Source organism: Pollicipes pollicipes, unplaced genomic scaffold, assembly GCF_011947565.3.
Source record: "Pollicipes pollicipes isolate AB1234 unplaced genomic scaffold, Ppol_2.1 Scaffold_2555;HRSCAF=2994_pilon_pilon_pilon, whole genome shotgun sequence".
In the NCBI taxonomy this organism is placed as follows: domain Eukaryota; kingdom Metazoa; phylum Arthropoda; class Thecostraca; order Pollicipedomorpha; family Pollicipedidae; genus Pollicipes; species Pollicipes pollicipes.
In genome coordinates, this window is record NW_023596136.1 from 16,935,839 (window position 1) to 16,961,126 (window position 25,288).

Consider the following 25,288-nt stretch of genomic DNA (forward strand, 5'->3'; position numbering starts at 1 on the left):
CGTTAGTTAAATTTCGTAATAGGTGCGTGGAAAAACATAACATAGGAGATGTCTCCGTTATCTTGCACTGCCATTGAGAGACATGAACTGATCCATAATTTAAGTGGATGCGGGCCAAGACATATCAGTTTAACCGAGGTACATGTGAATTTTTTAACAATATGATCCCACAGCCCTAGTCCTACTACTGTATCGAACTTTAAGCTTCCGACGACTGATAAACGTGATTATCTGATAAATTGATAAACCCGCCCGCCACAACCACGCAAAAGGTGCCGCTAGCTCAGCACTGCCAACTTTCGGTACAACGTTCCAAATTTGGTCTTAACCACTATCCTGGTATACTTGTAGTATGTTTTGATACCTACCAGGCAAAACCTAGGAGGACCCAGCGCTCTATCGCTCAGGGCAGTGCTACCATACCAAGGCTCTGTCGCTCGGCACGCGAGTTGGCCTTGCGCGGGACTGCCGCGTGATCAACAAGGCTGCCAACTCTGCACGGAATACTGGGCTGACAGCCGTGAACCGTATCAACCTGGGTCAGCGGGTAGAGCCGTGCCAACCAAAGTGCTTCCTAATGGGCGTTGAGGCTTTAGGAGAACAATGTCGTGGGCTGTCTTTGAGCCAAAGGCACAAATGTGTTGCACATGATGCCTGTCATGCGAATATTATTATATAAGAGCGGTAGAAATCACGGCATGAGTCGCCATGACCATAATCATTGGGCCATGAGTCGCGACGGAAAATGTCTGGACAGCCATTGACCCCCCATCAAAGCTATGCAGCGCTGCGCGCTGTGGCGTTACGGGCCGGGAGCCGCACAGCAGACCAGGTAAACTGCCGGCACTGCGGAGAAGCCGCGTGAGTCCGGGGCTTTTCGGCGGTCTGAGCTGGCGCGCGCCGGCCGCCGGCTCCAGTCAGCCGAGATGGTTTGTCAGATTACACCCGCAATCACGGCAGTGGAGACGTTGCAATGCAGTGGAGTGCGTGTTGCGGACAGTCGTGAATTTTTATGATGGTTTCTTGGGTGTTTTGCGGCAGCAAGTTGAGAGGACAATAGGTATGGCGATGGAGCAAATGCATCCTAATCAAGTGCAGTTTTTCAAGGAAATATTCGGCACGGTGGATTTTCCATTTCATGGAGCAGACTTCCGTCAGTATTCAGCAGCGTGGCGCCTTACATTCACCAGAAAACGCCTGGAAACGGAGTTTGAGTTATGACACACTCGGTTCTCAGCATTGTCCACCAGTTATCTGCCATCGCCCCAACACGTGAATTGCGTGCGTCAACGGCGCGCTGGCGACGGATGAAGATCCAACATCCCGACCGATGCAACACCATTTGTCGCACCCACATAATGCAGCCGTCCACTGATTTCGTGACGATTTGCTGGCTTTCGTGCAGCGTATGCGACCGCCAGCCAGACGCGGCATTCAGTGCCGGCGACAGTCCAGTCACGATCGCCATGATAGCAGTCTGTGCGCTGTACAGCTCACTCATGTGCTAATAGCTCGTGCCAAGGCACAGTACGACAGCTAGACCGTAGTAAACGTTATACACATGCATATATATATATATATATATATATATATATATATATATATATATATATGCATATATGATTTTTAAGGTATACCATGTGCATATAGCAAGTATGTAACGAGTAGCGCGTAGGGTAGAAAAGGCCCTTAACTTTCAATAAGCCTGGAGGCCTCAGGCAAAGCAGTCTATGTATAAAGCTTCGCGTATCTTATAGATGTCCAGTAGAAATTGAAATAAATGAAAAGCTTTTTATTTCAACTGAGTTACCTCCTTATGACATGTTGAAGATCAAGCATTTTATCATTTGATGCTGACAGGTGGTGAAGAACTGTAATGTCAAGGCCCTCTTATCCGTCGCCCTTCAGGGGCTATCAAACGCCACCGATGGTTTGCTGGAATTACTCCTCAAATGCGTTAACCAAGTTTTTTAAACGAGTAACCACGTAACCATGTAAACTTTGAGAGGCGGAGTTACTTGAAAGTTGTGGTGCCTTGTGACAACTTGAAGTTTCTGACCATCGTATTTCATGACATACTTGTTTCTCTGGGTCACGTCGGCGACGTGCTGCTCAAACGTCATAACGCTTATTTCTCGCAAGAAATGTACACAAAATGCTCTCTAGGCGGCTTTCCTTGTGCACCTCGCTCTGAAATGCATTGCTGACAGTCTAATAGTGTCATCCGGGGTCAAGCTGGGTCAGACTCAGACCTGTTCGTGACCCCATCTGATTTTTTTAAGCCCATCCGACTTGTATTGATGTAACAGGACGGCCCGATACAACAACGCCTGGCATAGCACAAATTACTGACAACATCTTTGACATGACATGACATAGCTCTGGTCACACGTGTCAATATCCATCATTGGATAAGTTTTCGAGTACTGTTCAATGCCGTGTTTTGCATAGCCATAGCAAACGTAATTTTTAGATAACAGGGGCGGCTTGAACGAGCTAACTTGACCCATACGATCTGATTTGACCTGTAAAAGACAGAATTCCTCCATTGTTCTGTCGTATGTCTGTGATTTCACTCCATGAGAGGCTTCCAACGCAGTGTTTAACGATCCTTTAGCTCGCTGTGGGGTCTACTGTGACGCCTTCGTCGGGTAGAGGTTGAAAAACGCACGCAAAGTGGCGGTTTACCTCACCTTAAGTGCTGGCTGAATACGTAAGTAATTGCCGCTTAAACTGGGTGTGGCAGTCACGTTCCCCGAGGCCACGCACACCCAAGTCATAATGAGGATCAAACCTACTGAAAACGATAATTATGTTTTAGCCATAATCTTATTCAAATTACAGGTTTGCGCACATCCTACTTCATTCCGACCTCTTGCTCTCTCTGCTGATACTAGCCTGAGAAGACAACGCTTGCAGAGTTAAGATACCATGGTGTGCTGCGTCCCGAGCCGGTCTGGCGTTCACATCACCTTGGCCTTGGAAATACAGCCTCGCAACGCCCCGTCCCACCGGGCAAGATACGACCGTCAGCCATGAGCCCGCGTCGCAGTTTGGCTGCAGCCGTCTCGCTCTCTCTCTCTCCTTTTCACCACAGCCCTTCTAGAGGAAGTAAAATAAGAAATCGATCCTTTCCTCTATATAGACTGCGAGCTAGATCTCACTATTACCATAGGGCAGACAGAGAGAACAAGTCAAGAGCGAGAGTTTCTGTAACATGTCTCTCGCTCGTCGCCTGACTCTCCTTCTCTCTCTCTCCCTCCTTCTATCTCTCTTCTCTCTCTCTCTCTCTCTACTCTCTCTCTCTCTCTCTCTCTCTCTCTCTCTCTCTCTCTCTCTCATCTCTCTCTCTCTCTCTCTCTTCTCTCTTCTCTCTCTCTCTCTCTCTCTCTCTCTCTCTCTCCTCTCTCTCTCTCTCTCTCTCTCTCTCTCTCTCTCTCTCTCTCTCTCTCTCTCTCTCTCTCTCTCTCTCTCTCTCTCTCTCTCTCTCTCTCTCTCTCTCTCTCTCTCTCTCTCTCTCTCTCTCTCTTTCTCTTTCTCTTTCTCTCTCTGTCTCGCTCTCTCTCTCCCTCTCTCCCCCTCTCTCTTTCTCCTCTATCCTCTCTCTCTCTCGAATACACATCGAGAAAGAGGTCTCAATTCAAGTCTAAAGGTGTCTCGGCGGAGTAGCCAGGGGAACTCTTGCATGATAGCCTCCAGGGAGTCTCTTGAGGGTCTCTGAGGCAGAGGAAGAGGGTGGCGGCGAGTACCTCTGGCGACAATACGCACGATGTGAGTGCACAGGCTGTCGTCCCCTTCCCTAACCGGGCCGTGGGCGGCCGAACACTCCGAAGCTGTCCGTTGACCACTCCCGAACGGGCGGGCACGGGCTACAACAGTCTGTTTCCTCCTGTGTAATTGGGGAAAGAGGGAGGGGACACTAGCCATGCGACCCTCGCGGCTCGGCACTAGGAGGGCTTGCTGATTTAGCTGTTAAGCACTGAAACGATGAGTGATTAGGCCGTGGCAAAGTGAAATGTTTGGCGTTGCACTGATCGATTATCGTGGGCCCAGATGGCCAGATAATTTCCAAGGCCAGTGATGGCAAAAGCCGAACGTTAGTCTTGCCGTAATTCACATAGTACTTGTCTATGGTCACAAGTCGGGAGGAGCCAGGAGACTGCAGTCCTTTTCTCATGCAGATTAATGTTTGATGGGCAGCTTGAAACGAAAGCACAGTTTTGTTTATTTTGGACTAGAAGGCGGTTGACTCATTCCGTTTGTTCCTCACTTGACCTTAGGCTTGACGGCATGAGGAGGCATAGGTCATATGATGTGGACATGACCAGTTCGGACCGCCTTTGAAACAGGGTTACGCATGGTGGTAACTCGGCGTTTCCGTTGGCGTACATCGCCTCGGAGAGTCCAAGACACAGCCCGTTCTCTTCCGACGTGGTGTACGCCAGGCCTTATGAACCCGTCCTTGATGGCGGGTTGTTCGGGACGGATAGAGATCGCGTCATCGACGCTTGTAGGGAGGGCGACACGGGAACAAGTCGTCGGACGGGCCAGTCAGGCCTGGTCTCCAGAGTACGCCAGCCGTGGAGGCCTTCCGATGTAAACGCAGGCCATGCCGAGCGCTCGCTATCTGCCGATGGGCTCCACCGTCTCATCAGGTGCGCTGTCCACCCCCAAGCCTCTGAGGGACGTGCGGCAGGGCGGCATTTTGCAAAGTTCACTTCGGCGGGTGGAGACGAGGGCGCAGAAGCGCCAGAGGCGATGTCTTCGTAATGGATGAGGTGTTCCCTGAGGCGCGTGCGCAGCATTGGGAACCTGCGGGCGGTGGGCGTGGTCGAAGAAGCGGTGGGCCGTCCCATCGTTGACGAGACGCAAAGAACGCGTCCGAATAGAGAGCCTTCGCCCTGGAGGTCAGGTGAGGGAACGAGCCGTCGTCAAGCTTTAGAACATCTGATGCCGGACCAGGAGCTGGACCAGGGGCCAAGCTGATAACAAATTTATCTGGTATGGTTTAAATAGGGCATACACGTGGCGTTACTGGAGGCTTAAAATGCGCTAACAAAATTCGATTTAGCTTAACGACGACTCGCGCAAACGTGCTAATTAAAATCACAAGACGCTGGGTAAGGGAAGGTGGGCAAATGAAAGGGGGTCTTATCCATGTGCGAATGGAAGAATGAGTAGTGTGACGTGGGAGCCAACGGATGTTTATACTTGGAATGAATGTGGTGGGCGCCGATGGCATGAAGTCTGTGTGACTGAGTTAAAGACGAGCTATGGTGATATGGTGATACCCAGCGACCTTTTGTCAATGCAATTCGCCGGTTGTGTGGAATCGCTGCCAATTTTGGCGTAGCAAGACCAGCAATGCTTCCAAGACATCTGGCTCCGTTTTTGCCCTTTTTAATATTACCGCTACTCATACGGTGGATGTGAGTTACCGTAGTTACCGAGTTACCGTGAGTACCGTGAGTACCGTGAGTACCGTGAGTTACCGATGAGAGAGTACCGTGAGTTACCGATGTGAGCGCGCATAACCATGTACGGGAAGACAGTCATTGACGGAGCCGGACAGTCATTGACGGAGCGGAGTAACATCACTTGGCTCGCATGCTAACCAATGGGCTCCTTATTATGAATTCGCTCCTTTGGCGAGGCGTGACAGCGGCAATCGGGGGCGCGCGAAAATCAGCGACAGCCCGCCAGCAGCGCAGTGCTCGCGCACCCCACCCCAGAACCGCCGCCCTTCCTTCTGGTTTCCCTGCTAATTTTTGCTGGTCAGCATTATCGAGGATGGATCTTCTTCCTCTGTCGGTGCACAAACCTGCTACGTAGGTTGTATACCCCTGTACAAACGCCCTTGCCCAGTTTTCGCCGGGCAGTTGGGTGCAGTTTGTCAGCGCATGCCCTTGGTATGCACACACATATATCAACACGTGGTCATAAGCGGCATTGTTGAGCCCACTTGTTATACCAACTCGAGCAAAAAGCATCCGAATGGCGATCACATCACAGCCGCGCGGACACTATCATTTGCATCTCACCCCGCCAAGGGAAGTACGCCGCGTCACTGGTGTGGGCTTGAGTTCACCCGCTGATTAGGACAGTCTTGGTGAGCTTGCTCGTCGCTTTCCCTGCATCAACAGGTTCTTTCCACAAAACTCTGCTGCATAAGCAAGGTTTGTTGATGTTGATGTGGAAATGTCCCTGGCCACTTTGCAACACTCAAGGATTGAACTGCAAGGAAGGAAAGCACACCCAAGAATCATAATCTCCCGCTTGTAATTGGTAGCTCGCCTGCATCATTACTGTGCTTATGTAATGAGCGAGGCCGTTTTCCCGTGAGTGCCTAGAGCAGCCTGCACGCCGCCGACACATGCCTTCGCGTCACGCATGGGGTGTCGCCCTTTGAGTGGCGTCACGCGATGTGGTCCGGGCCGCACCAGCGGCAAGGCACGACCATTCGACAGAGTCACACGAGTTCGCCGTTTCAATAGCAATGTGGCGAGACCGGGATCAAGGATTACATTTGTATGATGAGAAGGGCTGTTGAAAAACGGAGCAGCGGCCTTTGTCACGCAGTGGAGCAAGCGGCCCGTCGGCTTGAAGGCTGCGAAGGAGGCATGTGACATGTTGCGTGTAGCACCGGCGGTAGTCGCGAGATCACCAGTCAAACCAGGTACACACATCACAGGCAGCCTACCTTTGTATGATAAAACGGAGTGGAATTTTTCTATCTTTGTGCCTGCACGCGCTTACCTGATTTTCTCCTCTCGTCACGTTTGAACTGGTCTAATCCGCACTGAGACTGCAACAGACAGCATTACCTTAAGTTTTCAAGTCCTCACAAAGTTGTCACTTTAGTTATCACAAATATATCACGCACCGGACTAGCGCGGACAGCTGTTTGCTTAATGATTAGCTTGAGCGCCATGGGCCATGCTCGAAGTTCGTGATATTTGGATGTTGGAGCATCTCGGTGCTACCTTAACAAATTAAGTCAATTTGTGGATTCAACACTCAGAGCATGAATCCCCCGCGGTGCTAATTTATGAAGGCGAGACAGATAAAGGTAGTTATCGCACACAAGAAGGACGAACGAGCATTTCAGATTTCAATGACACAGAGAAAGGATTGTTAAAATGCTTCCCTGTGCAGTCAATTTTGCAGTCAATCGAACTATCTCATAAAGACAGGAAGGGTCTTGAGCTCCTGTTTTCGACATTATGAGTTCAGAGTTCTTATGGTGACAGCAGTTAACTTCGAATGTACCAGGAGCTGTTAGTCAAACGATATCAAGCAAATACTGCTTATATTGTTAAAATTTGACGTTTCAAACTGCGCTCACGGTCATCAGTGAAATGAACATGTTGTCATGCATTTGAGCACCATATAACAGACAAATGATCGACACGCACGGATTCACACTTCCAAGCAATTACAGAAAACGAATTTTCAAAACGTTATCGGAGTGCAGCATTGAATGGATAGGGCTATGTTATTCGAGTCGAATTTGAGTGCTTGCAGAAGCGATCTTTAAAAAAACAATGTTTCGGGTTTGAAGATATTGAAGCAAGCACCAGATATGATCAGACTATTGTAAGCCTTTCAGACTGTCAGACTATTATTATCATTAGCAGATAATCAGACCATCCGACAGCTAACAGACAGACGGACGAGCATCATACTTTTTCAAGGTCACCCAGCAATCCATGACGCTATAACCATAGCCCATGCGTCCAGAAAACATCATTGTCACGTCGTTCATATCTAGCGTTCGTGAGCGCTACTACCAGCTATAATGGCCATCAGATGCCTTACAATCAATGTTGTGCAGGGTACAATGACGCAATCAAATGATGACGCATTGAAGAGCATATTAACTAAATAAGGAAATTGTGTTGTCCAGGGCGGACAAATATGTTCCTCAGTACGTCATTATTTGATTGCGTCATCGTAGCCTGCACAAGGCGGCCGTTAAATCTGGAAATTATGTCCACGAACGTTGGATATGAACCACTCGGCAATTACATTGTCTTGGCGTTGATTGCTGCAGGGCCAATGAAGAAGCAGGAATTCAATGGTGTTATTATAGTGTCATGGATGTCTGGGTGATCTTGAAATAGTCCTACAGCAAAAGTCTGCGCATCTTCGCGGGTGTGCAGCTCAGAAACTATGGGGGTTTGGGTCTTCAAAGCAGCAGGGCTGCTGAACTGCACCAAATTATCTTCATGGGAGCTAGCTTATTTTGAAACCACATACAAATGTGGAACGCATATTTGTCTGCTTTTAATTTAGACAGCTGTGAAACGCCGACGAATCCAGGCCCCTGACCTGTAATCAGCGGCGTTTCTTCTTTGTGTGATGCGCACTCCTTGTGGCCCTCTTTTTCGGTGATTGCCTTCCCATAGGATGTTTTTGAATGCATCTCACCAGATGTTGTGACAGGTGTTTGCGACACGTTAGATCCGTGTTCTCAGACGATCCTTCAATAGTGGGTCGTGTTCTTTACATCGTCTAGTAATGCACGGCCAGTATCGGCCATGCAGGAGGCGTCGCACTTAAAATTACTGCTGTGACATGCTTCTCTAGTTGGACTTGATGGCGTCTGACCATTCACTTCGGCTTTTATTTTGAAGTTAGCAAGAATCCAGAGTTGATCCTATCTCCTACCCCTCCCCCATTTCCCAGCGTCCTGTCCCTATTGGAGCCCACTTACCTGGCATCAACTTGCGAGACAAGCTGTGCGTGGAACTGAAAGATCACGTGCCGAAGGTTGCTGAAAGAGTAGCCCGCCAGGAGAATGCAGCACGCGGCATCAGTCGTCAATGTCCCGTTACTTTGCAGTATTCACAACAAATGCACGCGTTGTAAATGTCATAAAGCTGACGCGATAGGCCGTCCTAATGCCGCAACATTGAAAGAGCACGAAGATGCCCAAAAGGAGATGATTTAGCTAAGCCACATACAGCCAAACATGTAACCAACGCCCAATGCAAGGTCCTGTTGAATCAGTGAAAGCTAGCGCTCCACATTAGCTTGGTGTTTCTAAGTGAGATAGTCATTCTGAAGATCATTCAGCGCAATTCACAGCCATGCCCTTCTTAAATCTTCAAGCACTCCCATTTCTGAACTTTACACACGCGAATACGCGCAGACTGGAAATCAATTACGCTGAGACAGTGCCGTAACCGAGCATGTGAATGTCAGTAAAACACAGAAATCACGAAAAAATCTGTAGAACACCACGACAAAGAGCCAAAACGCGAGAACATCATCGGTCAGCGAACACGCACCAGAAAACACCCCCACCTCTCCTGAAGTTGATGTGCCACAGGTTAGTCACCCTGTCCGATGAGTACCCATCCTGACATGATCGGTATGGTAGGGACTCTGACGTCATAGAGGTGTGTATGAATGAACTATAACGACGTAGTGAGGAGCAGATTTTCTAAATGGTGAAATGTCGTTTCTGGAGCAGACTTTTACACTGATAAGCAAACTAATACCTACAAGTGGGCCTATTCATCATGTCTGAAGGTTGCTGAGCCTGAAAACTCGTTTTATGGGTAGCATAATTTCCACCTGGATGCTCCATAATTCATCATGCATACTTCTTAGCATGTATCAGTTCATTAAATCATATTAAATCTTCGTGATTCGATGCACCATTCTTTTAATAACAAAAAAAGTTTGAGTCCGATTAGAACAGCAGCTGTTCATACCACATGCAGATAATCATGCACAGCTGATGCAATGGATAGCAACGTGGTTCGCGTAACAAAGGTTGTGGCCGCGTTGTCAACCACCGCTGATATCCAGGAAAAGAATCGCATTGGACCTGCATGTTCTTACGTGAACACTCAAAACCACATCAAAAGTAGGAAAGCATCGCTAAAACAGGGGCGCAGATATGACCTCCCCCCCCTACTCCGCGTTTTCTTTCTGCACTATAGGGTACGTATAGTGCACTATATATAGTGTACTATATATATATATATATATATATATATATATATATATATATATATATATATATATAGTGCACTATATATAGGTACGTATAGTGCACTATATCTGCACTATACTGCACTACCGCACTATACCTACGCCCCTGGCTATCAGACTATTACCAGCCAATCTGAGAATGGCTCGAAGCCTGAATATCGCTTACCTTGTGTGGGCATAGATTCCGATACTTTTCATTTTGAACAATGCCCGTCCGGGATCGGTGAAGCTTCCAGGCGGGGCATCGAACATCATACAAGCCGGCAGTGGTCAAGGACCCCCCCCCCCCCCCCGTACTAAACAAAACTATGAGGCCGACTTGTGCCCAGGCAGGGGATGCGGAGCCGCCGCAACGTACAGCCCATCGAACCGCGACAATGGAAAGGCCCCTGCTGTTCACCGGATTGACGAGATGAAGGTGCTAGGAGCACCGTGCCACAGAATCAGATGGGGAAGTGTCGAACCGACGCGAAGAAGGAAGAGGGCGGGCGGGCCTTACACCAGCGGCGACGTGACGCCCGAGCTCTGGCCCCGGGACATGTCGAAAGCCGATCCATGGGATTGTGGCAGGCTGGCCCGGTAATGCACTGAGTCAAGGGACATTCCGTGCACACGACTGGATCGTGCGGAAAACGAGGGGGGCCCAGCCAGTTGCAAAAAAGCAACGAAAAAATAAAACATGGTGAAAGGACCAAAAGGCGGTCACTGGTAAAGGAACGGAGCGAGAATACCACAGTGGAACAGAACGGAAGATGATGGAGGACTCATACGGTCCGCTTTGCAGTCATCAGTCCGTTGACCATATATGTCATATGTCCGTTGACCCCTCTTCACGTGGCGGGCACGGACCTCAACAGCTCGTTTCCTCCTCTATAATTGGGGAAAGGTGGTGGGAGAGAGGGGGGGGGGGGGGCACTAGCCGTGCGACACCCCCGGCTTGGCATTGCGCGTCGGGGCGAGAGGCGTGGTGATATGATCCCATAGTTAAGGACGGAGAGCGTGATATGTTACGCGTGGGCGTGGATAGGTCCAAGAACGAAGTCTGACAAACAGCATGGTATGTCAGTATCTCTGAATCGATGGAAACGCAGGAGAGGCGCGATTTAATTGCTTAGCACTAAATCAATGAGCAATTAGGCCACCGCAAGGAGACGCGTTTGGCGCTGCAGTGATCAAGGACCGTGGACCACAGATCGGCCGGATAATTTTCAAGGCCAATGATGGCAATGACCGAACCTTAACTCAGGCTTGCTTTAATGTACTTGGTACTCGTCTATGGTCACGGGTGAGGAAGAGACCGGCAACGGCAATCCTGCTCTTACTCGAATAAATGCTTGACGGGAGCGCGAAGCGAAAGCACAGTCTTGTTCACTCTGAACTAGGAGACGGTTGACTCACTCCGTTTGTTCCTCGCTTGACCTTAGGCTTGACGGCATGAGGAGGCGTAGGTCATATGACATGGCCCGGATCACTTCAGACCGCCCTTGATGCGGGGTTATGCACGGCAGTAACTTGGTGTATCCGTTGGTGTTCATCGCCTCGGGAGAGTCTGGGACACCGCCCGCTCTTTCCCCACGTAATGTACGCCAAGCCTCATGAGCCCTTGCTGGCGCGTTGTTCGGGACAGATAGAGATCGCGTCACGGACATTTATATGAAGGGCGAGAAGGGACTAAGTCGTTGGACGGACCTGCCAGGCCGAGTCTCTAGAGGGCGTCCGACCGTAGAGACCGTAAGGCGTAAACGCAGGTTACGCCGGACGTTCGCTGTCTGCCGAGGGGCTCCACCGTCTCATCAGGTGTGTTGTCTACCCCCATGACTCTGAGGGACGCGCCATAGGGCGGTGCCTTGCAAAGTTCACTCCTGCGGACGGAGAGGATGGTGCAGAAGCGCCGGAGGCGACGTCTCCGTACAGCAAGGGGTGTCACCGAAGGCGTGTGCGCAACAGTAGGAAGCTGCGAGTGCAGGGCGTGGCCGGAGGAGCGGTGGGCCGGCCCATCGTGGACGAGTCGCAAGGGAGCGTCACCCAAATAGGGAGCCGTCACCCAGGAGTTCAGGCGAGGAAGAGTTCGTCGTACAGCTGTGGTGCACCTTAGGCCGGCCCAATAGCTGGGTCGGTTCCAGGCTGATCACGAATTGACCTGATATGTTTTCAATAGGGCATAAACGTCACTTCAATTAATGACTGCAGCGCATTAAATAAAATTCGATTTAGCCTAACGAGAGTTCGCGCAGACGTAACAATCATAATGTCAACGCGCTGGAAAGGGGGGGGGGGGACGGGGCGTCATACCGCTGTATGAGTCAAGACTGAGTGGGATGACCTGGACGCCAGCGGATGTGTATACTGGGAGTGAGTGTGGTGGGGCGCCGACTGCATTAAGTCTGCGTGGATTAGTTAAGAATGAGGGAGATCCTAGGGTTGCCAATGCAAACACCTGCCAATGCAAGTCACCGGCTGCGTGGGATCCCTGCCAATTTGGGCGTACGATGCCGTACAGCGGTTATGCGGTTAGATGCGGTTAAGTTGTATCAACACATCTAGTTTCGTTTTGCCCCGTTTGACTATTATGACCAGCCAAACAGTGAGGTAGGATACCGCAGTTAAGGGCGTACAACCATCCACGGGAGGCAGTCGTTCATAGTGCATGACCTGACCTACCGCACCGCCAATACCCCGGTCACCCGCTTCATCCCAGCCCTGTGACTCATATGCGTGTGTTGATGTCAGATGTATCGCAGTCTATACGTGCCGAGTCACACGCGTAACATCGTTCGCCCCGTGCACTCACCAATGAGCGCCTTATTATAAGTTTGCTCTTGCGGGAGGCGTGACAGTGGCAGCCTGCGGGTAAAACACCGGCGACAGCCGCCCGCGCACGCACCCCACCACAATAACCCACATCCTAACGTAGAGAGGGTCTTCGTACATGGATCCGTGCTACATTGTGGAAACAGGAATTCCTGCGAAATCGCCCAGTATCTAGTGTAAACTACTTGGCTCAGGGGAGGGGGGGGGGGGGGCACCCAGTGCCCGTACCCCCGTGCCCCCACCCAGCCCTCTTCCCTGGCCACATCCCTGATATAAATCAAACACCTGGCCACCAGTAATCAATAGGAATAAGCACATCATCACCATTAGCATGTCTAGCCTATACTTTCAGAGTTTTTGTTGATGAAAACTGCGCGGCGACCACCATACCTGTGTGGTTACTGAACTGACGTCGCGCATCAGAGCTCTGCCTGCTGTCACTTCTGTCTACAACACACGTGAAAAGCACGGCACATCAACTGATTGCTACAAACTGTCAACTAGCCGTTAATCATTCGGAAATCCGGTGATACGTAGGTCGGGAAAGCATTGAAGGGTACATAACCGTCCCAGCGCGATCATAGTCATTATTGCAATTGATGTAGGCGTAACGATAGCCACGCGCTCCCTGTTGAGTCACAGTGAAACTCTTTGTTGACTGCTGAAACGTTGACCATATGTTTCACAATGAAGGTCCACTCCACTCTGACTCGGGGTGCCATAGTTGACTGAAGCCTGACTCTGATCTAGAAGTTTTAGTAAAATAGAATCCTTATTTACCTATCCAAATCCGGGGTTTGTAGTACTCTGAAAACTGAAACTGGCTTTGACTGAAAGTTGGCGTGGAGCACGAGCCTGGCAAGGCACACGTGTATTCTAATGAATGGAAAATAAATGCGCAGTAAGGGGCAAATTCGTATGCTTAAATGTCCATACTTGTATTTTCCCCTAAACACATTACTTATAGCTAAGAGTTATTATAAAGTTAAAGGTAAAGTTGAAGTTGAAATTTTAAGCTTCAGATGAAATTTAAAGTCGAAAGTTAAAGGCCAGTTAGCTGAAGTTAATGTAAGTTGCGGAGATAGACACGCACTTTGAAAATAAAAGATACCCCGCGCGCAAAAATTATGTTTTTCATTAGGGTGGTAATCAAATTATCCCACCGATGAAACCACAAGTTCGCCTTAAGCTTATGCTTAGCTTAATTTACGTACCCATGTTTAATTTAAACGACGCGTTGAACGATATGAGTTATGAATAGCACGCAAATGCCGCAGGGACAGCCAGCTATGCCAGTGTCGCCATCTATACCTGTTGGACGCCCCGGGATTTAACTGAAGCTCATGACTTTGAAGTGATACGCTTACTGAAAACAAAATGAGTGTAAGGGTATCTAAACGATCACTGGACAGACTCCATTTCGACGGTCTTGCATTAACTCATCGATCTATCACCGGACCAATTTCACGGACGGCTGTACTGTAACGTTCTTAAAGCAAATCTTTCTTCATGAACCGGTCACAGTTGCCACACAACTGGTGTCGCAGCTTGTGATCGGTAATAATCGAGAGCACCACGCAGAAACCAGTTTGCTGTGGGCGGAAATTCCGCAATGATGCAATATCGGATCAATTCTGTTTTACGCAGGGACAGAAACGCCTGAGAACTGGCTTCACCCGCCCAGCGCCGGCAGACGTGAGCGCTTCGCTTGTGTCCCGTGGCCGGTCCTCGCTGCTGACTTTGCCAAACATTCCAGCGCGGGCAGCAAACGGGGCCACGCCCCGCTCAGATTGGGCTCGTTTGCAGTCAGGAGCGTCGTGTGAGCATTCTAACGAAAGATCCCCGGATAAACATAATGGCGAGCATTCAAGGCCAGGGAAAATAACCGCGGCACAACTTGCGAATTTTCGTGACCGGAGACACCGTCATTCACATCGTGACCCGTCACGTGCAGAGCCCTGGTCTGCTATCAGGTGCGACGCACCGCACTGCTCACGTTTGCGCCATGCGGAAAACAAGAGGGTGGGAGCCGTGCAGGCCGTACTTCCACACCCAAGTACGCGCTTGATAGCTCATGAGATTGGTTTGTTCGCGCCGGCCGGAAACACAGTCTTCGCACGCCCGTGGTCACGTCAGGTCACGAAAGCTCGCGTGCTGCGCCGGCCGAGACAGAGGTCTGGCATGGGAGTGTCTGTGCTTGACAGACGCTGTTATTTCACTGTACCCTCCCCAACCTACTCATAACCGCACCTTCACCTCTCCCACCTACGGTCCCCCTTCCCGCCCACCCTCGCATACGCCATGCTCAGTTCAATGTCTTTTCGACTAGTGCCTGCTACCAAGCCCACCTCGAGCTCGCGTTGCAAAATGCAAGTCACTGTTTCAAAGCCTTCATTATGGCGCGCTCCAATGGCATCTCACATGTGCATAATGCCATTGTAAATAGCCGCCCAGTTGTGTGTCACGCGATTCAGGTGTGGTTGCTTCGAGCACCACACTGGCGTTCTGCCTGGTGCGACAGAATAAACCAGCATCCACGCAGTAGGCTGATATGCACAATTGGCGGCACTGGCGCTCTTATGAGCTATCAAGCGCAACCCCACTGGCTTTCTGCCTGGTACGACAGAGTAAACCAACATCCGCGCAGTAGGCTGATATGCACAGTTGGCGAGCGTGCCTTGCGTGATCAAATTCGTGCGTGCCGGCTTTCCGTTGCAGCTGGTTATATAAGTCTCGCATGCTGCACTGCAGTGTAAAGTGGGGTACAAATGGAGACCTTCCTCTTTTAAGCAATGTCTGAATGAAGACTGGTCATCAAATGGTCGTGTCATACGAACTGTGCATAGCGCAGTGCACACTGCTCACAATAATGGTCCTGGAGCACTGATCACTGTGTACATTTATTTTGACTGGATGTATATATGTACATGTATATTCCAACTGGACACGTGCCTAGTTCACGAGATTTCTTGCCGGGAACCGGTTCCCTAGTCCTGGTTCCGGAACAAGGAAGAAGATAGGAGCCGGCCTGACATAGGTCGAGGGGTCCAGCAGGAACCAAGATCCAGACTCATGTTGAGTTGAAAGATCCAGCATGAACCAGGAGCCAGTCTCATATCAGCTCAAAATATCTAGCAAAAACCGAGATTCATCCTGACAATGATCCGAAAGATCCAGTAAGAACTGAGATCCAGCATGGAACATGCAGAGATCCAGCAAAATTAAGATACAGATCAGGATTAAGCTGAGTTTCAGCAGGAACCAATCTCTAGTGTTGCGTGATGCCAATGTAGGCAGTAAGAACCAGAATATTATCCGAGACCCTTGTCAGCCTTAAATTTTGGTATTCAGGAAGGTATTACCCAGGGGCACAGTCTCTCAGAATGCGTTGAGAGTCTGAGCAGGGAAAATGACCAAACAAATCCCACTTTTTGGTCTTAGACCTGGGAAGCTTGATGGGATCCAACCATATGAAACCTGAGCTCTGGTGTTCCTTAAAGTTTGTACAAATGAATGGAAACAAGGTGTATTAAAGGGAGCGTTCCACATTGGTATGGAGTTTTGAAGTGAAATAGCCATCTTGAAGATCATTCGGTGCAGTTCACAGCCCTACACTTTTTAAGACCTAAAGCCCTCTAGTTTGTGGGCTGCACGCCCGCGAATATGTCCAGACTTTTTCGTGCAAACTCTTTCGAGATCACGGAGGCGTCCATGACGCCACAATAACGTCATTCAACTCGTGCCATTTCATTGGCCATGCGGCGATGATGGCCAAGAACAATATTATCGTTGAGCCGTGCATATCTGGCGTTCGTGAGCACGATTTCCCGATAAAACGGCCGTCAATTGCCTCTCAATCAATGTTGTGCAAGGCACGATGACACAACCAAACTATGACGTTTTAAGGAGCATATGCACTTAATAGAGACTTCATGTTTTCTACAGCAATCTTTTCCGCTTAAAAGTGTCCCAACAGCTATAATTGAGCTTAGTTATCATATCTCATGATTGCTTCAGTGTCTTCAAATGTGGAACATTCCGTTCAAGACCCAAAACCCTCTAGTTTTTTAGCTAAACCCTGCGGAGATGAACGGACTATTTCGTCCGACTTTTTCAATGTGACGAAGACATCCATGACCCCATAGCAATGTCATCTAAATCGTCCCACTCTACTGGCCATGAGACGGTGAAGGTCTAAGGTGTCGAATCGTTGACGTTGGAATTGCTGACGTTCGAGGGCGCAATTTCCAGATACAACGTCCGTCAATGACTTCTCAACAAATGTTGCGCAGGCTTTGCAAGCGTTTTAAACCGACTTACCTTGTGCGCTACATAGTACAAGAAGTTTTGCGGAAATGATATTTGCAATCGAAAAACTTATGAATAACGCCATAGCCGAGTACGTCAATATAATTAAACAGCGCAAACGCGTGGATGAATATCAAAGAACACAATGAGAAAGTACCAAAGCACAGACACATAACGCTATTTAGCTCAGCGAACACCTCCAGCCCGTGCTGTCATCTCTCGGGAAATTGAAAAATGCATCTTAGCAAATGCAAAGCATCAAGCAAAAATGCATGCATCCATGACAGCATCTTAGCAACAGGAAGAGAGAGCACGTGCCAATGCACATCAAATAACGACGGTATCTGACCCAACTTGTGATCTATTCCGTCATTTATTTGCTTTATAAAATAGCTTTGATAACGAGCTCATGCGGAAAAAGCAAAATGAAGATGTTATACAACCTGAGGCAAGCAGTCGTGTTTCGGTTCGTTGGCTTTTGGTTGCTTCGATACATATTTGTGCTGTTGCACTGGTCAGCCAACGCGGGCATGCGCAGTGCAGTCCAGGCAGTGAAAGTAAGCATCTGCAGGCAGAACGTTACCTGCCTCGCAACGTACCAGGATATGTAGAACCAAATGAGATAAAAACAACTTTGCGATACATATTCATGAAGTGGGTTTCGGGCGATAACGGTAAAGACAGGATTGTGATGGCGTACAGGTCTATATTTCCTGGGCAGCGTCTTAAAGCGGTTTTAAGTCTTGATCTCAGAAAAAGTGTTTCTGGAATATACTTGTCATGGACAGAAACGACAGGCTGGTTCTAAGAATTATGGTTTCATACCCAAGCAGTGCTGCCACTTGCAGTATTTTGTCCGGTTGTCGTATCTATTGCGCTACGTGCAATGGTCATATCATACTTGGATCACCGCTTAGCGGCATCAGTGGGTCTTAAAACCCATTCAGCTGCTGGGCCTGTATAGCGTCGCCGCGTCTTGCCCAGGCGGCAAGGGCGAGCACGACGGCGGGTCGAGGCCCGTGCCTCTGGCTTCCCAAAGGGCAGCGGTTAATGCAGGCGCGTTAACCACTACACTGTCAGCACTGTAGTGCCGCTATGCGTGTCGCCATATTTGGAAACACCACCATTTTTATATAGCGTTCCGGGGCACAGCAAGAACATTACAGAATTGGTACAGCGTAAAGAGTAAGCACCTCACAAAAAAATGTTCATAAGAACCAACTGATTAATTTCTATGCGAATCAGTCAGGACGGGATATTGGTAGATTTCTCCTGGTAGAAGATCACGGAACTCTATACATTTCACTCGCAGATTAGTTCCCGTGAACGCAATCCATGTAAAGGAAATGTTTCACATTTGAAGATAATGAAGCGAGCAACGTCCGTCAAGTTGGCACCACATTCACGTTCGGATTCAGGTCCATATTCGGGATTTAGCGGACTCCTCAAATTGCCCTAAAACTTTGCGCACAGATGCAGTTTAGCCTCCTGAACACAATGAGCACAAAATATGGGACCGGTACGCCATATCACCGGTGATATATCAATATCAAAGATCACAATGAAAAAGGCGGACCCCTTCAATTCTTTCTAAACTTCGCGTGCTGGTAGATATTGACCTTCTGATTACGATAAATACAAAATATTGGACCTGTACGCTGTATCAAAAAAGCTGTAGCTGCTATAATGTCAAGGTCGCGAATGCAGCACGTACTGCATTTGATCATGCTTAACTCAGTTTCATATTCGAAATTCAGCGGACTCCTCAAATCGGCCTGAAACCTTGCACACAGATGCAGTTGGATCTCTTGAGCGCAGTGAGCACAAAATATCGGACCGGTGCGCCCTATTACCGGAGATATCACAATATGAAAGATCACGATAAAAAATGTTGACTCCTTCAATCATTTCCGATATTAGCCCTCTGATAACGATAAACACAAAATTTTGGACCGGTACGCTGTATTAAAAAAGTTGTAGCTTTTCAAATGCCGAAGCTGCTTAGGTATGGCGTATATGGGGCATGTATCACATTTTCTTCATCCTTGACTCAATCTTTGATGTTGATATATCTCCGGTATAAGGGCGTACCGGTCCGATGTTGTGTGCTCATTGTGTTCAGGAGGCTAAACTGCATCTGTGTGCAAAGTTTGAGGACAATTTGAGGAGTCCAATGAATCCCGAATATGGACCTGAATCTGAATGTGAATGTGGTGCCAACTTGACGGACGTAAGCGAGCATTAGATATGATTAACGACTTTTTTACTATATTTTAAATAAAAGGATAAAAAAGCACAAAAAGTAAAAAAGAAAGAGATAATTATTTGTAGAAAATACAAAAAATAAGGAAAAAATAAACTTATTAAAAAATTAAATAAAAAGAAAAGGCAAACTTTTAACTATCAGTATACTCTTAAGTGGAAAAGACTGCTGTAGTAAAAAAAATTCTATCTAGTAAACATTCTCCTTCATACGTCATTGTTTGATTGCATCCTGGCACGTTTGCATGATGTTGAGATGCTGCCAAACTAGCCGTGCGAAATTTCCATCATAGCACTCTCAATACCTCAAACTCGCTGAAGATAGCAGAGTTGGAGTTGGAAGCGTTTGGTCAGCCAATAATTCTGAGATGCTGGTATTTTGGCCCTTTCACGTGGTGTTTTTGGGATATTTTTCGTGAGCTTTCTTAATGTTTTCTATTACAAGTCATGTTTCCGTAGAAAGAAGTAATTTTGTCGAACTTTTTATCTTATGTGGCGTACAGCATGATTCGCGACTGAGACTTGCACAGCTTGTTCAATACTGATTGAGAGCGAATGGACGTTCACTATAAATGGAAATCGCGCTTACGTACGCCAGATCTGGACGTCTTGATGATTATACTCTTACTGGCCTCGAACGTCTTATGCCCGATGGAGTGGAAGTGTTTCAATGAATTTGCTATGTTGTCGTGTATGACTGAGTAGCTTTGAAATAGTCTGTAGGAAACAATCTGCACATCTTCGCAGACGTATAGCTCAGAAACCAAAGGGTTTTGGGCTGTCAGAAGGGCTTGGCTGTGAACTGCATCAAATAATCTTCAAAATGGCTGCTTCGGTTCAAAACCCCATTCAAATATGGAACACTCCCTGTAAGTGATACATAGGAAAGACAAACTTTGGAAGGCCCTTAGTGGCTTTGTATTCAGTGTCCAATAAATCTAATTATCCCAGGCTTAAAGGATTACAGGCACTGTTATGGCGTTTACTGATGACTTTGCGCAATCTTATCGCGTCTAGAGAGCTTGGCCTTAGAACTACAAGTATCGCAACTGAGTAAGGATCCGGGTTTTTCCAAGCCGCCTCTTCTCCGGAAACAGTCCCGCCGAAAACATCGGAGTCGAAGCGCTGTAGAATGCGTAATGCCGCTCAGTCAGTGGTCTGGGCGGTCTGCAACCTTGATATCGAATCAAGCTGTTACAAGGTCAGCCGCCGGTCTATGTTGATAGACGGTCGCTGGCGAATTGCGTCATTGAAGGAAATGATGTGGGTCAACTGGAACTTGTGCGACAAGTTCGAAAACCATGCAGACATGTAACAGCCGAATATTTCAAGGTCGAATACATGTAGGCAACTCGCATACACAATTATTCGCCCGGCGCATGCGTTGTTGGGGAGAGCCGAGATTGACTTCCGTGTGGTTCGAAAAACGAGTTATGTTATGTGTGAGTGGCAGACACATCTGCTTGTGCATTCAAGAGATGACTGTCAAAATATACGTGGAAGTGCCGTATACGACATTGGAGATGGTGCTGAGATCCCAATGGGTGGCCTCAGATCAACAATCGGCCGACCAAGACAGCTCCAGCTGAAAAATGATCTTGCTTTTCAGACTCGCCTGGTAAGTCTCGCTCTGATAAAGAGGAGTCGATACGCCCCCTAACCCCTCTTCTCTAGATTTTCTGAGGCTATGTCCTAAGCATGTCGTGCAATTGCGGCCAGATTTTCGGTATCCTATAGGGCATTCACTGCATGTCTTTCACACATAAATTGTTTCTAGCATTTTTGCTTGCCGAGAAACGACGCTTTCTAGGAACACTGCATGAAAATTCACAGCTGGGCGAGCGGCGGGCGGCAACTGACTGGTCTCCGGACCGTGTGCGGCGGGCCAACACTGTCACGCTCAAGAGAATGCCCACGTATGAAATATTAAAACAAGCATCATGAATTAGCTGATTTATAGCTAATGGAACCTTTTTAAGTTAAAAAAAACTATTCCGGACGAAACCAAACTGTTTCTTAATACGTATTTGATCACGTCATCGAGTTTTGCACTTTTGTTGAAAGCCGCCCTGTGTATCCGGAAATCGTTCTCACGAACGCCAGTAATGACTCGACTCGATAATTTTATTTCTTGACCTTGATCGTTGCTTGGCCAGTGGGATGCCGCAATTTGAATGATGCTACTATTGCGTCGTGAATGCTTGAGTGACCTTGAAATAGTCTGCATGAAATAGTCTGCGGACTTCTCTTCTATCTTTGAGGACTTCCAGCTCAGATAGCGGGGCTTAGGTGTTGCGAAGGTCATGGCTGTTAACTGTGCCGAATGATTTTCAAGGTCGTTCTTTCAGTTTAAAACCCCATATAAATGTGGAGCACCCCTTTCAAAAGTATTGTTCCACATTTGAACTACACCTGTTAACCTGTGACCTGCAGCACACATGCAGGGGTCTTCAACTCTGACTACAGCACACAGGCAGGCCCCCTGCACCTCTGGCTGCCGGACACAGGCAACGGCCTGCGCCTCTGACTGCAGCACACAGACAAGGGCCTGCGCCTCTGACTGCAGCACACAGGTCGAGTAAAATCCTACTCACCCATGGTATTGTCATGCTTGAGTGTGACTTCGCTGCATTGAGTCCATAAACACCTTATACATAGCCCTCTCCACCGTATACTGGTCACAAGAGGACGGTCATATTACTGGCTTGCGAGAATGGGCAGTGTCATACGCCGCCATTGCCTCTCTGTCTAGCCTTTGATCGCTTGACCCCATCGATGAATGTATTCAAATAGCCCACCGGACGCACGTGTCCCCGTTTTATAAACTTAAGAAGCACTTGCAGTGAGCCAAAATGAGGTCTTCAGTTAACAATTTTGATTTGTGCCCACCTTTCCTTGCGAAATCCTGCAAACGGCCAGGATTTCGCACAACGCCCATACAAAGGTTACCTCATGTTGATCTTTGTATCGTCGGCCTGCAGGAATGGACGGCACCCAGCAACCGACACCGTCAGGTTCCGCCGCGGCTGCGCCAGGGCGGCGCCACCCCGACTCGCTCCAGACCCGCTCCCAAACCGGCGAAGATCGCCAGCCGTCCACCTCCCCGGGCTCGTGACTGTGTTTCCGTTACCTTGCTCCCGCCGAATGCAGGCGGCCGGTCCGCTCGACGAGTCAGCGCTGATGTATGATTCTGGCGGACGTGGCACGTGGGTATGTCAGCGATGTCGGCCGGCAGCGCGCGGCCCACATACCGGCACAGAAAATCGAGTTACAAGCCGGCTGTGGCAGATAACTCGGCATGCTAATGCGCAACTCACGCAGAATTGTTGTTCGCATACCACTAAATCAAGCAAATTGCGTGCCTTTGAAAGCTGCGGCGAAGATGCCAGCGCTTGTCATAAGAAATGGAGAGAAGCAGCTGTAAGTTGTGCGAAAAATGACGAGGGCGAGGTAGCGCCCCATATCCTAAGCGCCCCATATTCTCTCAGCTCATTTATGAGATGGAGTGCCGCCTCTACACTTCCTTGTCAGCAATCTCTCACAAACCCCAACCGGCCTCGCCCATGTCGTGTTGTCCAAACAGACGGGGTCCAACGGTGCGCCAGCCTTCACTCGTGCCACCTCATGCGGCAAAGCGCCCCGGTCGGTGGCAGAACGGGGAAGCAGCCCATGAACTCCGACGGCGCCCCCACCCCCAATGAGCCGGGAACCGGCGGCGACGAGGAGGCCACGGGCGGACGTGGAGTGAGGGGTAGGCGGTGTGCCACGGCAGCGCCGGGGCCGGGGGTGGGTGGGAGGGAAGGGCTTTACATTGGGGAGGGGCGTGCCGTGCCGAGACCTCGTCTTGTTGCTTAGCTGAACTAGGTCACACATCCATTCCGGCTGTAATCCCAGGCGTGGCCGTGACTTTTGGTGTAGGTCGGACGTGTCTCGTGATTTGTGGGCAGGAGAGGTCACGACACACGTGACAAGCGAGGCCTGGGGATTCAAAAGGCGGTGGCGGACGTGTCCATGACGCTTGGGATCGGCTGGGTGCACCGTTGACGCGTGCGCTTGTGTACCCGTTCGGTGTGCTGAGGGTCATCTGGCCGCGCCGGTATCTTATGGGGTCGTCCGGCCGTACGCGGGACTAGTGAGCGGCGGCCGGGAGTGAGGGGCGGCCGGGCGTACCCCTTGCCTGTGAGGGGCGGCCGGGAGTATCCCTTGCCTGTGAGGGGCGGCCGGGCGTACCCCTTGCCTGTGAGGGGCGGCCGGGAGTACCCCTTGCCTGTGAGCGGCGGCCGGGAGTACCCCTTGCCTGTGAGGGGCGGCCGGGCGTAACCATGGCTCGTGAGGGTCAGTCTGTTGACTCAGACTCAAGACTCACGAGTCCTGGCGTGCGTCCGCCGCTCGCCGTCTTGCGTCGCACACGCCACGCCCGTGGGTGGTGGCGTGCTCCGCGTTGGCGCTGCGTACGTGGCGCGGCGTGGGTCCAGGGGGACGGAAGCGAGGGTCCGACCTCCCACCGCACTCTTTCAGCCGGGTCTGTCGCACGCCATGCCGATTTTAGAATATGACGTAGCCGTGTTGGAGAGTTGAGTCATTGCTATCCTGCAAGAAATGCATAGCCATGCCATGCAGGGAAGCTGGGAATTACATAACACATTTTCCTGTTCCGATTCACGCCTATTTTGGAATTAAATACGTAGGACCTCTTTAATCCAACGCAGCATATGGCGACAATGCCTGTGTTTGTTCAAGGAGTTACTGCAAAGCGCCTTTGTGATAACAATGCGTTCAACTTCAAAGTCTACTATTCTGCACCGAGCAGATCCAGCAGATAAGCTCAGTGTGTCGCGCCGACTGGAGGCCTCAAACGCGACACGCCAGTCACGTCCGTACCGCCATGGTTCCAACTCCGACCCAGTACCGCAAGTCTCGAGCATAATCAGCCAATCAGTTGGCCCTGCAAGAGGCCGTGTCATGCTCCCAGCATTCGCCCTCGCCAAGACCTTCAGTGTGAACTTCGGAGGGAGGACGGACGCCGTGGCGTTCTCAGTGCTCGCTGCTCGCTCGGAGATCGGCGTAGCCCTCGCAGTTCGTAAATATCGCTTATTTAAAGCGGGTTTGATTGCGATGTCTGATTGACGTGTTGACCGGGAGATGTGAGCACCAAGCACTCCATCGTAGCTCATTGGGTCTGTTTGGATCTGACCTTCTTTTCAGTACCATCAATGGAAAGACCGGTTTAAAGTAAATGCATCAGACCACTGCTGGGCTCCACGCTTCCTGGCGTCTCGCCACTCCTCCCTTTCTCCTTGCACAGCCCACTGGCGTACCACTGATCACAGTTACGAACCTTGCACAGGTGGCATTTATACGATTGACAGTCGGGGGCCGCTCGCTGGGAGGCCGCTTCCATGAGGTAGCTCAGGGCGACGCCTGTGGGGCAGTCGGAGGCCGCTCGCTGGGAGGCCGCTTCCATGAGGTAGCTCAGGGCGACGCCTGTGGGGCCTCGTAAGATCGCATCAGTCGCCACGTGTCCTTCATTCCACCTGGCCAACTACAACAATAACGTAGTAGTCCAGACATGTAGATATCCCGGATTGCAGGGGTGTGGCTTCACTTAACCGCCCGAGATTGCTGTTCGCGATGGAGCAACCCCTCTCCCCCTTCCCACGCCCCCCAGCAAGGAGGCAAAAGTTGGAGACTTTATGGCCCTGATCTCCAGCATATTCAGAGCTGGTAAAGCTCGCTATCAAGTGCGTCGGTTGGAACAAGACAGGATTCATGGGTTGGAAAGGAATGATATAAATGGAATTCTTCAAAGTATGAAGACATCATGGTGTTCAAGATTAGACTGGCGGAACTGCGGTTGGTCGGGGCTGACAAAATTTTACCTCCCTCCTATTAAAGACCGGTT

At 49.6% G+C, this 25,288-nt stretch overlaps 1 long non-coding RNA gene across 2 annotated transcripts in view; it reads left to right on the forward strand.

The window, feature by feature from the left end:
* The window catches only part of LOC119110853 (uncharacterized), a 79,411-nt gene that overhangs the window by 31,140 nt on the left and 22,983 nt on the right, over positions 1–25,288 (forward strand). Inside the window, exons 3-4 of one of the 2 annotated variants that reach the window (XR_005095568.1) lie at positions 21,820–21,959; positions 22,368–22,812. The exons of the other annotated variant lie outside the window; for it this stretch is intronic. This is a non-coding gene — a long non-coding RNA (uncharacterized LOC119110853). Of the gene's footprint in view, positions 1–21,819; positions 21,960–22,367; positions 22,813–25,288 lie in introns of those variants that run through there. 2 annotated transcript variants of the gene reach the window in all.